Source organism: Macaca mulatta, chromosome 16, assembly GCF_049350105.2.
Source record: "Macaca mulatta isolate MMU2019108-1 chromosome 16, T2T-MMU8v2.0, whole genome shotgun sequence".
NCBI lineage: Eukaryota > Metazoa > Chordata > Mammalia > Primates > Cercopithecidae > Macaca > Macaca mulatta.
In genome coordinates, this window is record NC_133421.1 from 36,942,443 (window position 1) to 36,952,882 (window position 10,440).

General features: G+C 44.0%; 1 long non-coding RNA gene and 1 pseudogene across 1 annotated transcript; one reads left to right on the forward strand and one right to left on the reverse strand.

The window, feature by feature from the left end:
* Positions 1-914: 914 nt before the first annotated feature.
* Positions 915-7,173, reverse strand: LOC707659 (uncharacterized). The gene is made up of 3 exons (XR_013406226.1): positions 4,220-7,173; positions 2,417-2,533; positions 915-1,732 (listed from the first exon to the last, which is right to left on the reverse strand). It is a non-coding gene; the product is annotated as an uncharacterized LOC707659 (long non-coding RNA).
* Positions 7,174-8,812: 1,639 nt separating this feature from the next.
* LOC114673006 (leucine-rich repeat-containing protein 37A2 pseudogene) lies at positions 8,813-10,091 on the forward strand (annotated as a pseudogene).
* The last annotated feature ends 349 nt before the right edge of the window (positions 10,092-10,440 follow it).

Below are 10,440 nucleotides of genomic sequence, written 5' to 3' on the forward strand. Positions count from 1 at the left end.
CTTGGCTCACTGCAACTTCTGCCTCCCGGGTTCAAGCAATTCTTCTGCCTCAGCCTCCCAATTAGCTGTGATTACAGGCGCCTGCCACCAAGCCCAGCTAATTTTTTTTGTATTTTTTGTAGAAATGGGGTTTCACCATGTTAGCCAGGCTGGTCTCAAACTCCTGACCTCAGGTGATCTGCCCGCCTCAGTCTCCCAAAATGCTGGGATTACAGGTGTGAGCCACCATGCCTGGCTGGAATGTTTTCTTAAAACATTCATTTCAGTGGGAACGTAATTTGGGGCTAGAGTCTTTTATTTAACTTTCACCCCAAAGTTGCAAGGTGTTTCAAGGTTTTTCCCTGTAAAATAATTATTTTAATTCAATTTAAATAAAACCCATCAAGGAAACTTTAACCTTTTAGAAGTCTAGCTTCCTGTGAAATGTGAGAGGAAGTCAACACTGATCTCAGAAATCTGATTACAACAATAGATCTACCCCTTAATGAGGCGAGTCTTGAATCTCTTCCACTTCAAACCGTTAATCTGCACTATGTGCCTATGCTAGGCACTGGAGTAAGAGGAAGCACCTTCTTGGAGTTCACATGCTATTGATTATGCCAGACAATGAGCAATAAAATAGGTAAGAATGGCTGTGGGGGAAGTCAGCTGGGTTCTAGTTACAGTCGTATTTCAGGAAATTATTTAATATGCTGACTTTAACAACCTAAGCCTCTTGTCCATGTGTGCACACAGGGTAGACCTCTGAAGAGTGGTGCTGTAATTTCTAGGGTAATGGCCATGTTAAGTCAAGGCAGGATGACAGTTCAGCCTCATCCAAGAATAGTGCAAAGGGCTCTTCACTCAGATTACAGCCTTCTCTCCCAGACTGAATTGCTCACCCCACTGTGAACCCCCTAAATTTGAGACAGGTCTCAGTTAATTTAGAGAGTTTATTTTGCCAAGGTTGAGGATGCACCCGTGACAGCCTCAGGGAAGTCTTGACAAAATATGCCCAAGGTCATCAGGGCACAGCTTGGTTTTACACATTTAGGGAGACATCATGAGACATCAGTCAATATATGTAAGAAGTACATTGCTTCATCTGGAAAGGTGGGACAACTTGAAGCAAAGGCAGGAAGACTTAAGTGGGGAGGAAGCTTCCAGGTCACAGATGGCTGACACACAAACGGTTCCATTCTTTTGAGTTTCTGATCAGCCTTTGCAAAGGAGGCAATTCAGATAAGCATCTATCTCAGTGGGCAGAGGAGTGACTGAATCGAATGGGAGGCAGGGTGCCCTAAGCAGTTCCCAGCTTGATTTTTCCTTTGTGATTTTGGGGGCCACAGATATTTTCCTTTCGCATTTCCCCCCTTTTCTTTTTAAAAATCTGTTGGAGAAAGCATTTTATAAGAAAATAAGTCTCTGGTCTCAGGTTTCATTTGATCTCTCATGGCTAGGATGGTTTATTACTTGATAAGTAGGTCCCAAAAGCTCATTTTTAGCAGGCTGTGAAGTCTCATGTCCTGTGAAGAGAAAATAGTGGGGAGGAAGAGAGGAAAAACAACAACAAACAAAAGAACAATCCTGGAAAAATTGATATAGGCCACATTACTCTGAAGTCCATGGTTTAGTAGGCAGGGATGAAAGTGGTTTATGTATGTAAACAGGTTGCTGTTATTTTCTTCTGAAGTTTAAGTTGTCTGACTTCAGTTCACAGGATTTTAAGAAAGCACAGCTTAGTTTCCAGTGACTCCAAATTAGGAAAAATGGAAAAAAGAAGGAAAAAAATTGAAAACATTATTTTGGAGACTTGTAACCAAGACAAATTAAATTTGGTGCAAGCTGTAGAAAGTAATCCAAATTGAAAAACAAATAGGCAAGACTAGAATCTAACAACAGGTATACAATCATTTGGAAACAAAAGTTTTTCTCCAGTTTCCCATTTTACTAAAGACAAATCATGGTAGGATTCATTAGCTTATTATACCTGGTCTATATATTTGTATACAATGCAGCAAGAATAATTATTGTTTTTTTTTTTTTGCATAGGCTTTTAAATTGCCTTTGATGGAACTTTGTTCCATAAGAGAAATCTAAGACTTTTTAAAGTCCAGCCCAGCCATGGATTGTGCCATCAAATACTCATGAGCTGGGTGAAATTTCCTCTCCTCTTGAGGTTCTAAGATAAACCTGGGGCTTCTGTGCCTGTCAGAAAGTGACATTCTTTACTTACCACAGGTCAGAAACCCTGTTCAGGGACTGTGTACACAAAATATGAGGCTAGTTTTCCAGGTTTGATTCCTTAAAGGAAAGCACACCATTCCAGTCAAAGCCTTGGTAAACTAACCAATTTCTCCAGTTGCATCCTGTTACAAGTGAAAACAGACTCTTAGTGCACTTATGCAAATAACTATATTGCCATAAGAATACTCACAAGTAGTTTCCAATTCTGGAGAAATCAGGTAGAGAGAAACAAATATGCTCCAAATTTTGTTGATAAGAGTATACAAAATTGTTAAAAGCTTTCATTATCTCAAAAGAAGTTAAGACTCTGAAAAACAAAACAAGGGATCAGTAAACATATTAAAGAGTCAGAAAGATTGGTTAAATCTATGCAGCTAATTCCTGTTCTCTCATGTAGTTCATCAGTATCAACTCATGAACATTTTAGCTCTCCATGAGTCCTGAAAGTTTTCCCTCTGTTCTAATGTCACAGTCTCCAAAGTTATCAGAAACCTGCATTCAAGAGCACCAGTTGGAGGCTGGGTGTGGTGGCTCATGCCTGTAATCCCAGCACTTTGGGAGGCTAAGGTGGGCAGATCATGAGGTCAGGAGATCAAGACCATCCTGGCTAATGCGGTGAAACCCCATCTCTACTAAAAATACAAAAAATTAGCTGGGCATAGTGGCAGGCACCTGTAGTCCCAGGTACTCGGGAGGCTGAAGCAGGAGAATGGCGTGAACCCGGGAGGCAGAGTTTGCAGTGAGCCAAGATCGCACCACTGCACTCCAGCCTGGGCAACACAGCAAGACTCCATTTCAAAAAAACAAACAAAAAAAAAGCACCTGTTGGAGATTTATAGCTGATTATAAGACCACCTTCTAAAGAGGACCAAAACAAGATAACAATTGTCCATGGATGAAAAAAAAGTTTTAAGGTAGCCATAGTTAAAAGACATAATTGACAAGGAAATTTGTTATCTCTGTGGCACATAATAATTGTAATATAACAATTATGATTATTATTGATAATGTACACTAAGTTATATCAGAATTACAGGAGTTTCCCATAATTTTGGAACACATACCAATAACATATTTATACATATACAGCCCAAAGAAAACCCAACACCACTTCATATTTGACAATGCCTCCTGTATAATTTTTTATACCAAATAAGCCAAATTATGTCTTTTTGGGCTTTAGGGAAGCTAATATCTTAAAGGATTAATTAGGTTAGAAAAATATATAATTCATAATTTGATTTTAGAAAGTTTGTCAAATATAAAAGGTTTAAAACACCTGATATTACAAAATAGGATCACAGGTCATTGTAAAGTCATGTATTTAATCAAAGTGATAATTCAAGGATTAGAAAAACACACACACACAAACTGGTCGGGTACAGTGGCTCATGCTTGTAATTCTAGCACTTTGAGAGCCCGAGGCAGGTGGATCACCTGAGGTCAGGAGTTTGAGACCAGACTAGCCATCATGGTGAAACCCCATCTCTAGTAAAAATACAAAAATTAGCTGGGTGTGGTGGCTGGTGCCAGTAATCCCAGCTACTCAGGAAGCTGAGGCAGGAGAATCACTTGAACCCAGGAGACAAAGGTTGCAGTGAGCCAAGATTGTGCCATTGCACTCCAACCTGGGTGACAAGAGCGAAACTCGGTCTCAAAAAAAAAGCAAAAACTTTCATTCTTTGAGGAGACAACTTTTTAAACAAAAAAGCCCTAATAAAAATAGCATGAAGCCAATTACATTTGTTTTCAAAATTTTACAAACAATCTATACAATTTAATCTTGATTATAAAATATAACTTCCATAAGCCTTTTATAATCTTTATAACCTTTATAATAGAGTTGGCTAATGTTTCTAGAAAACCTTGTTAATCTGACACAGGGGTCCATATACTGATTTTGCATCAATGTGCCTTTGACATTAATTAATTTACAAAGAAACTGAACTTATTTTATCTTTGAAAATTGGCCCTTACAATCTTACATGCCCACCTCTTCTGCCTCAGGAACTGACTGAGATTTTGATGAGACTTTGATTCCATTCCTGGACACAGATTCAACTGGAGAGCTGCCCCTGGGGCCAGAGGAGTTCACTGCTGCATACCAGGATCTGAATGACAAGCTGACTCAGCAAGAAAGGCTCCCAAAGGTGGTTCCAATGCTAGACTGGGACCAGAACCAGGCCCTAGCTCAGCCTCTTCACCTCAAAAGTAAGGTTCAAACTGTAGATCGAGATCAGGCTGCAGATCATCAGGCATATGAAATACTTGTTCCACCTCTAGACAGTCAGAATTCAAAAGCAACCAAGTTTATTGTGTTGATGAAAAGAGTCAAACTCTGTAAAATATTTGAAGAGGTTTATTCTGAGCCAAATCTGAGTGATCAGGGTCTGTGACACAGCCCACAGGAGGTCCTAAGAACATGTGCCCAAGGTGGTTGGGATACAGTTTGGTTTTATATATTTTAGGAAGGCATGAGACATCAATCAAATACATTTAAGAAATACATTGGTTTGGTTCAGAAAGGTGGGACAACCCAAAGTGGGGGCTTCCAGGCTACAGGAAGGGTGCCTGGCTCTTAGCTGGTTCTCTCCTGGATCTGGAAAGAAAGGAAGGAAAACAAAGGGGGCAAGGGGATTCTCTATAGCATGTGGATTTTTCCCACAAGAGACTTTGCAGGGCAATTTCAAGGTATGGCAAGGAAATATATTTTGGGTTAAATATTTTTTCCTTGTTTCATAATGTTATGCCAGAGTCAGATTGAAAAGTAAGTCACGATCTATAGGGTCAAATAAAACCCATCTGATGGGAATTTATGGTTTGTAGGGCATGCCTCCCTTAGACCCCTTAGGTAGGAATTTGGGCAAGATAAAAACTCAGAGCTTAGTCCTCAATTGTTTTGCCCAAGAACCTGAAGAAAGATCTAGCTCAGCATTGGAGGCTTGCTAAGGTTGTTGGAACTCCACGCTGATTTGTATCAAAACCTCAGCATCAGAAACAAATTTTGCAGGCTGAGTATTTAGATTCAGGTACGGATATGAGTGACCATGGCTCGTGACACAGCCCTCGGGGGGTCCTGATAACATGTGTCTGAAAGATTCTCCCTGGGGCCTGAAAGCCTCGGGAGATGAACAGCTCCTCCCTTCTCAGGCCCAGTCCCAAGGTGCAAGGCCACTTGTGCCAGCACCGTGTGCCAGCAAGATAGCAGAAGCAGGAAGGGGGCTTGCCAGAAAACATGTACCCCTGCAGATCGAGAAGGAGGCCACCCGGGTACCACGTAGCAGTTATATCAGACTGGGACACTTCTTGTTTATAGGAGACTATAAAACCCCAGCCCTGTCCTCACTTGGGGCTGTCGCCATTTTAGGCCTCAGCCAGGCTGCACCCAGGCACTCATTACCTTGTGTTGTTTGTTGATGCGCTCTCGGGGTTCAAACCAACACAAGAACCTTACAGTGCCCAAGGTGGTTGGGGTACAGTTTGGTTTTATGTATTTTAGAGAGGCATGAGGCATCAATCGAATACATTTAAGAAATACAATGGTTTGGTTCAGAAAGGCAGGACAACTCAAAGTGGGGGCTTCCAGGCTACAGGTAAATTTAAACATTTTCTGGTTGACAATTGGTTGAGTTTATCTGAAGACCTAGGATCAATGGAAAGGAATGTTCAGGTTAAGATAAAAGATTGTGGAGACAATGTTTTGTTGTGCAGAGGAATCTCTCAGCAGACTTCAGGGGGAAAGCAGGTTATAAATATTTCTTATCAGACCTAAAAGGGTGTCTGGCTTTTAGTTTATTCTCTCCTGGATCTGGAAAAAAAAGGAAGGAAAACAAAGGTGAAAGGGGATTGATTCTCTATAGAATGTGGATTTTTCCCACTTGAGACGTGGCAGGGCAATTTCAAGGTATGGCCAGGAAATATATTTTGGGCTAAATATTTTTTCCTTGTGTCAGAGTCAGATTGAAAAGTAAGTCATGATATATAGGGTCAAATAAAACCCATCTGGTGAGAATTTATGGTTTGTAGGGCATGAGACCCTAGACCCCTTAGGTAGGAATTTGGGCAAGATAAAAAATCAGAGCTTAGTCATCAACTGTATCCGGGCAGCCTGCCTCCAGAACTCCAGTGAACTCAGATAAGCCTCAAGGGCCCCCTGAGCAAGTTGGACTTTCTTAATTCCATCTAGAGCCTGAGACTCAAAACCCAGAGACCCTTGAAGAGATCCAGTCCTCTTAGCTCCAGCAAGAAGCCCCAGCACAGCTTCCACAAGCTCCCTGAGGAGGTAGAACCTTCTTTAACCCAGCAGGAGGCCCCAGCTCTGCCTTCTCAGTCCCTTGAGCGAGTCCAGTCTTCTTCTACAGAACAGGAGTCCCCAGCACAGCAGTTAACTCCCTCTGAAGAGATTGTAGCTCAGCCATCAATACATCATGAGGTAAATGTCCCATCGAAAAGTTGGAATGAAGCTTAGCACTCACGCTTGCCCAATGTCAAGCCAGGCTCAGACTGCCTCTCAGCCTCCAGAGCACCCCAAGGAAGTCAACTCTTCCTCAGCCCAATTAAAGGCCCCAGCTCAGACACCAGAGTTCCCTAAGGAGATGAAACCTTCTGCAACTCAGCAAGGGACCCCAGCTGAGCCGCCAGGTCCTCCTGTGGAGGTTCAACCTTCCCCCAGTGAGCAGGAGCAGCCAGTTTGGCCTTCTGAGTTTCCTAGGGGAGTTGAACCTTCTCAGACCCAGCAGGAGGCTCTAGCTTAGCCTCCAGAGTCTATGGAGAATGCAGCTCAAACTCCACCGAATCTTAGGGTGACAGTTCAACCTCCAGGCGAGGATCAAGCTCATTATAACTTGCCCAACATTACAATTAAACCTGCAGATGTGGATGTTACTATAACTTCACAGCCTACCAAGGAGACTGAATCTTCTCCAGCCCAGCAGGAGGCCCCAACCCAGTCTCCAGAGGAGGTGGAACCTTCTGCAATACAAGAGGAGGTTCCAACTGAGCCTCTATGTCCTCCTGTGGAGGCTGACCCTTCCCCCAGTGAGCAGGAACAGCTTAGCCCTCTGAGTCTTCTGGGGATGTTGAATATTCTCCAGCCAAGCAGAAGACCCCAGCTCAGCCTCCAGAACATCATGAAGTCAGTTTCACCTCTAGGTCACCATCAAGCTCAGCATTCTGATTTGCCCAATGTCACTGTTAAGCCTCCAGATATGCAGCTTACCATAGCAACAGAGCCTACTGCAGAGGTGGGAACTTCTCCAGTCTAGCAGGAGGGTACAGCTCAGCTCTCAGGGCCAGTTAATGATGTAGAACCTTACAGGGGCCCACCTCTGCCTCCAGAGTCATTGGAAGAGGCTAGGCCTTTATCAGTTCAACAGGAGACTTCAGTTCAGTCTCCAGAACCTATTAAGGATGAGAACCCCTCTGCAACCCAGCAGGAGGCTGCAGCTGAGCATCCATAGACCCCTGAGGTGGTTGAGTCTTCTCTAATCCAGCAGGAGGCCCCAACTCAGACTCCAGAACTCTCTCAAGAAGTTGTAGCTCAACCTCCAGAGCATCATGAGGTAACAGTTTCTCCTCTAAGTCATGATCAAGTTCAGCCTCCAACATTGCACAATGTCACTGTTAAACCTGTGGATCACATGGTTACCATGACTTGAGATTTCACTAATCAGGTTGAAATTTTAACCCAACACGGGGCCCCAGCTCAGCCTTTAATGTCCCCTGAGCAGTTTCAACGTTTGAAAGACCAGCAGCAGAGATTATAATTCAGCAGCTAAATACCCTTGAAAATGATGAACTTCCTCCAGTCCATCAAGAGCCCACAATTCAGCCTCCAACTGAGCTCTCCTCAGACTTTGAAGGTTCCTTGAAAGGTGGGATGATATTTTCACCTCTAGATCTTTCTTCAACATTCAAAAGTAATTCAACTTTGCCTAATACCACAGTTAAAAATGTGAATATGGAGCTTCCCATACCTTCAGCAGTCACTGGAGGTTGAAACTTCTCCAGTCCAGCAGGACAACCCTCCTATTCCCACTGAGCAGGCTGACTTTTCTCTAGCCCAGCCTGATCTCCCTTCCCCATCTCTATATTCTCCTGAAAAGATTGAACCTCCAGTCCAGTAAGAGGCCACAGCTCAGACTCCAGGTCACCCTAAGAAGGTAGAACCTTCTCCAGTACAGCAAGAGTTCCAAGCTGAGTCACCAGAGCCCCCTAAGGAGGTTGAACCATCTGCAACCCAGTAGGAAGCCTCAGATCATCCTCCAAAGTCCACTGAAGAGGTCAGTCCTCCACCGCAGCAGGAGATACCAGCTCAGCCATCAGAGCCACCTGAGAAGGTCGAACCATCTCCAGTCCTACAGCAACCCCCAACTCAGCTTTTAGAGCCAGCTGAAGAGGTAGAATCCTCTCCAGCCTAGCAGGCAGGCCCTGCTCAGTCTTCAGAGCCCCCTATGGTGATAGAAACCTCTCTGACCCAGCAGATGGCCCCATCTTTGCCTCCAGAGTTCCCTCAGGAGTTGGACCATATCTAACTCAGCAGAAGGCTCCAGCTCAGATTCCAGAGCCCCCTGTGGAGGCAGAAACTTCTCCAACCCTGCAGGAGGCACAGTTCAGACTCCAGAGTCCCCTAAGGACATAGAACTTTCAAGCCAGCAGATGGTACCAGCTCAGCTTCCACAGCCACCTAAGGAGGTTGCTGCTCAACCTCCAGCTCACTATGAGGTGACTGTTCCAACACAAGGTCAGGATGAAGCTCAGCACTCAATATTGCCCAGTGTCACAGTTCAACCTTTGGATCTGGGGCTTACCATCAATCCAGAATCCATGACAGAGGTTGAACTTTCTCCAACCATGCAGGAGACCCCAACTCAGCCTCCTAAGAAAATTGTACCCCAACTTCCAATATATCAAGAGGTAGCAGTTGCGACACTAGGTCAGGATCAAGCTCAGCATTCAGTGTCACCCAGCATTACAGTTCAACCTTTGCACCTGGGACTTACCATAACTCCAGAACCCAGTACAGAGGTTGAACATCCTACACCCCTGAAGAAGACTATAGTTCCTCCAAACCACCCTAAGGTGACATTTCCACATCCAGACCATGTTCAGACTCAGTATTCAAACCTGACTCAAGCCACAGTTCAACCTTTTGACCGGGGGTTTACCATCACTCCAGAATCCACTACAGAGATTGAACCTTCTACAGCTCTGACGACTACATTTTCTCCTCCAAAACATCCTGAGGTGACACTTCCACCTTCAGACAAGGGTCAGGCTCAGCATTCAAACCTGACTCAACTCACAGTTCAACCTTTGGATCTGGGCCTTACCATCACTCCTGAATCCACTACAAAGGTTGAAACTTCTACAGCCCTGACGATTACAGCTCCTCCTCCAAAACACCCTGAGGTGACATTTCCGTCTCCAGACAAAGGTCAGGCTCAGCATTCAAGCCTGACTCAAGTCACAGTTCAACCCCTGGACCTGGAGCTTACCATAACTACAGAACCTACTAGAGGTTAAACCGTCTCCAACCATAGAGGAGACCTCAACTCAGCCTCCAGACCTGGGGCTCGCTACAGAGATTGGACATTCTACAGCCCCTCATCCAGACCAAGTTCTAACTCAGCATCGAAACCTGATTGAAGTCACAGGTCTACCTGCTGAACTAGAACCTACTCAGGATTCATGGGTGCAGGCTGAAAGTTATGCTCAAAATAAGGCTTCAACTGCACAAGAGGGAACTGACTCAACAGCTCAAGTTTGAGGATTCTACAGCAACTCTTTTCCACGAAACAAATGATATGATTTTTTAAAATTAATTTTTGTATATATATATATTAGTTTTTTTGTAAAGATGGGGGTCTCGCTTTGTTGTCCAGGCTGATCTTGAACTCCTGAGGCTCAAGTGATCTGTCTGCCTTGGCCTCCTGAAGTGGTGGGATTACTGGCACAAGCCACCACGCCTGGCTCAAGCGCCTCTAGATTCACAGTAGACACTGCACTAGCTGATCCTTCCCATTTCTGGTTCAGGTCCTTCATTTCATACGTTAAGGTGTGCTGACTCCCAGTCCATGGCCTTTTTGATATCTTTATGGGAGTAGAATGTGGCAAGATTTTTATTAGCCTCAAAGACTCTCAAAGTTTAAGAAGTATTGCCCTAAATGATTTTTTTAAAATATCCCTTATTAGAAGAGGAAAACCCACTATTTT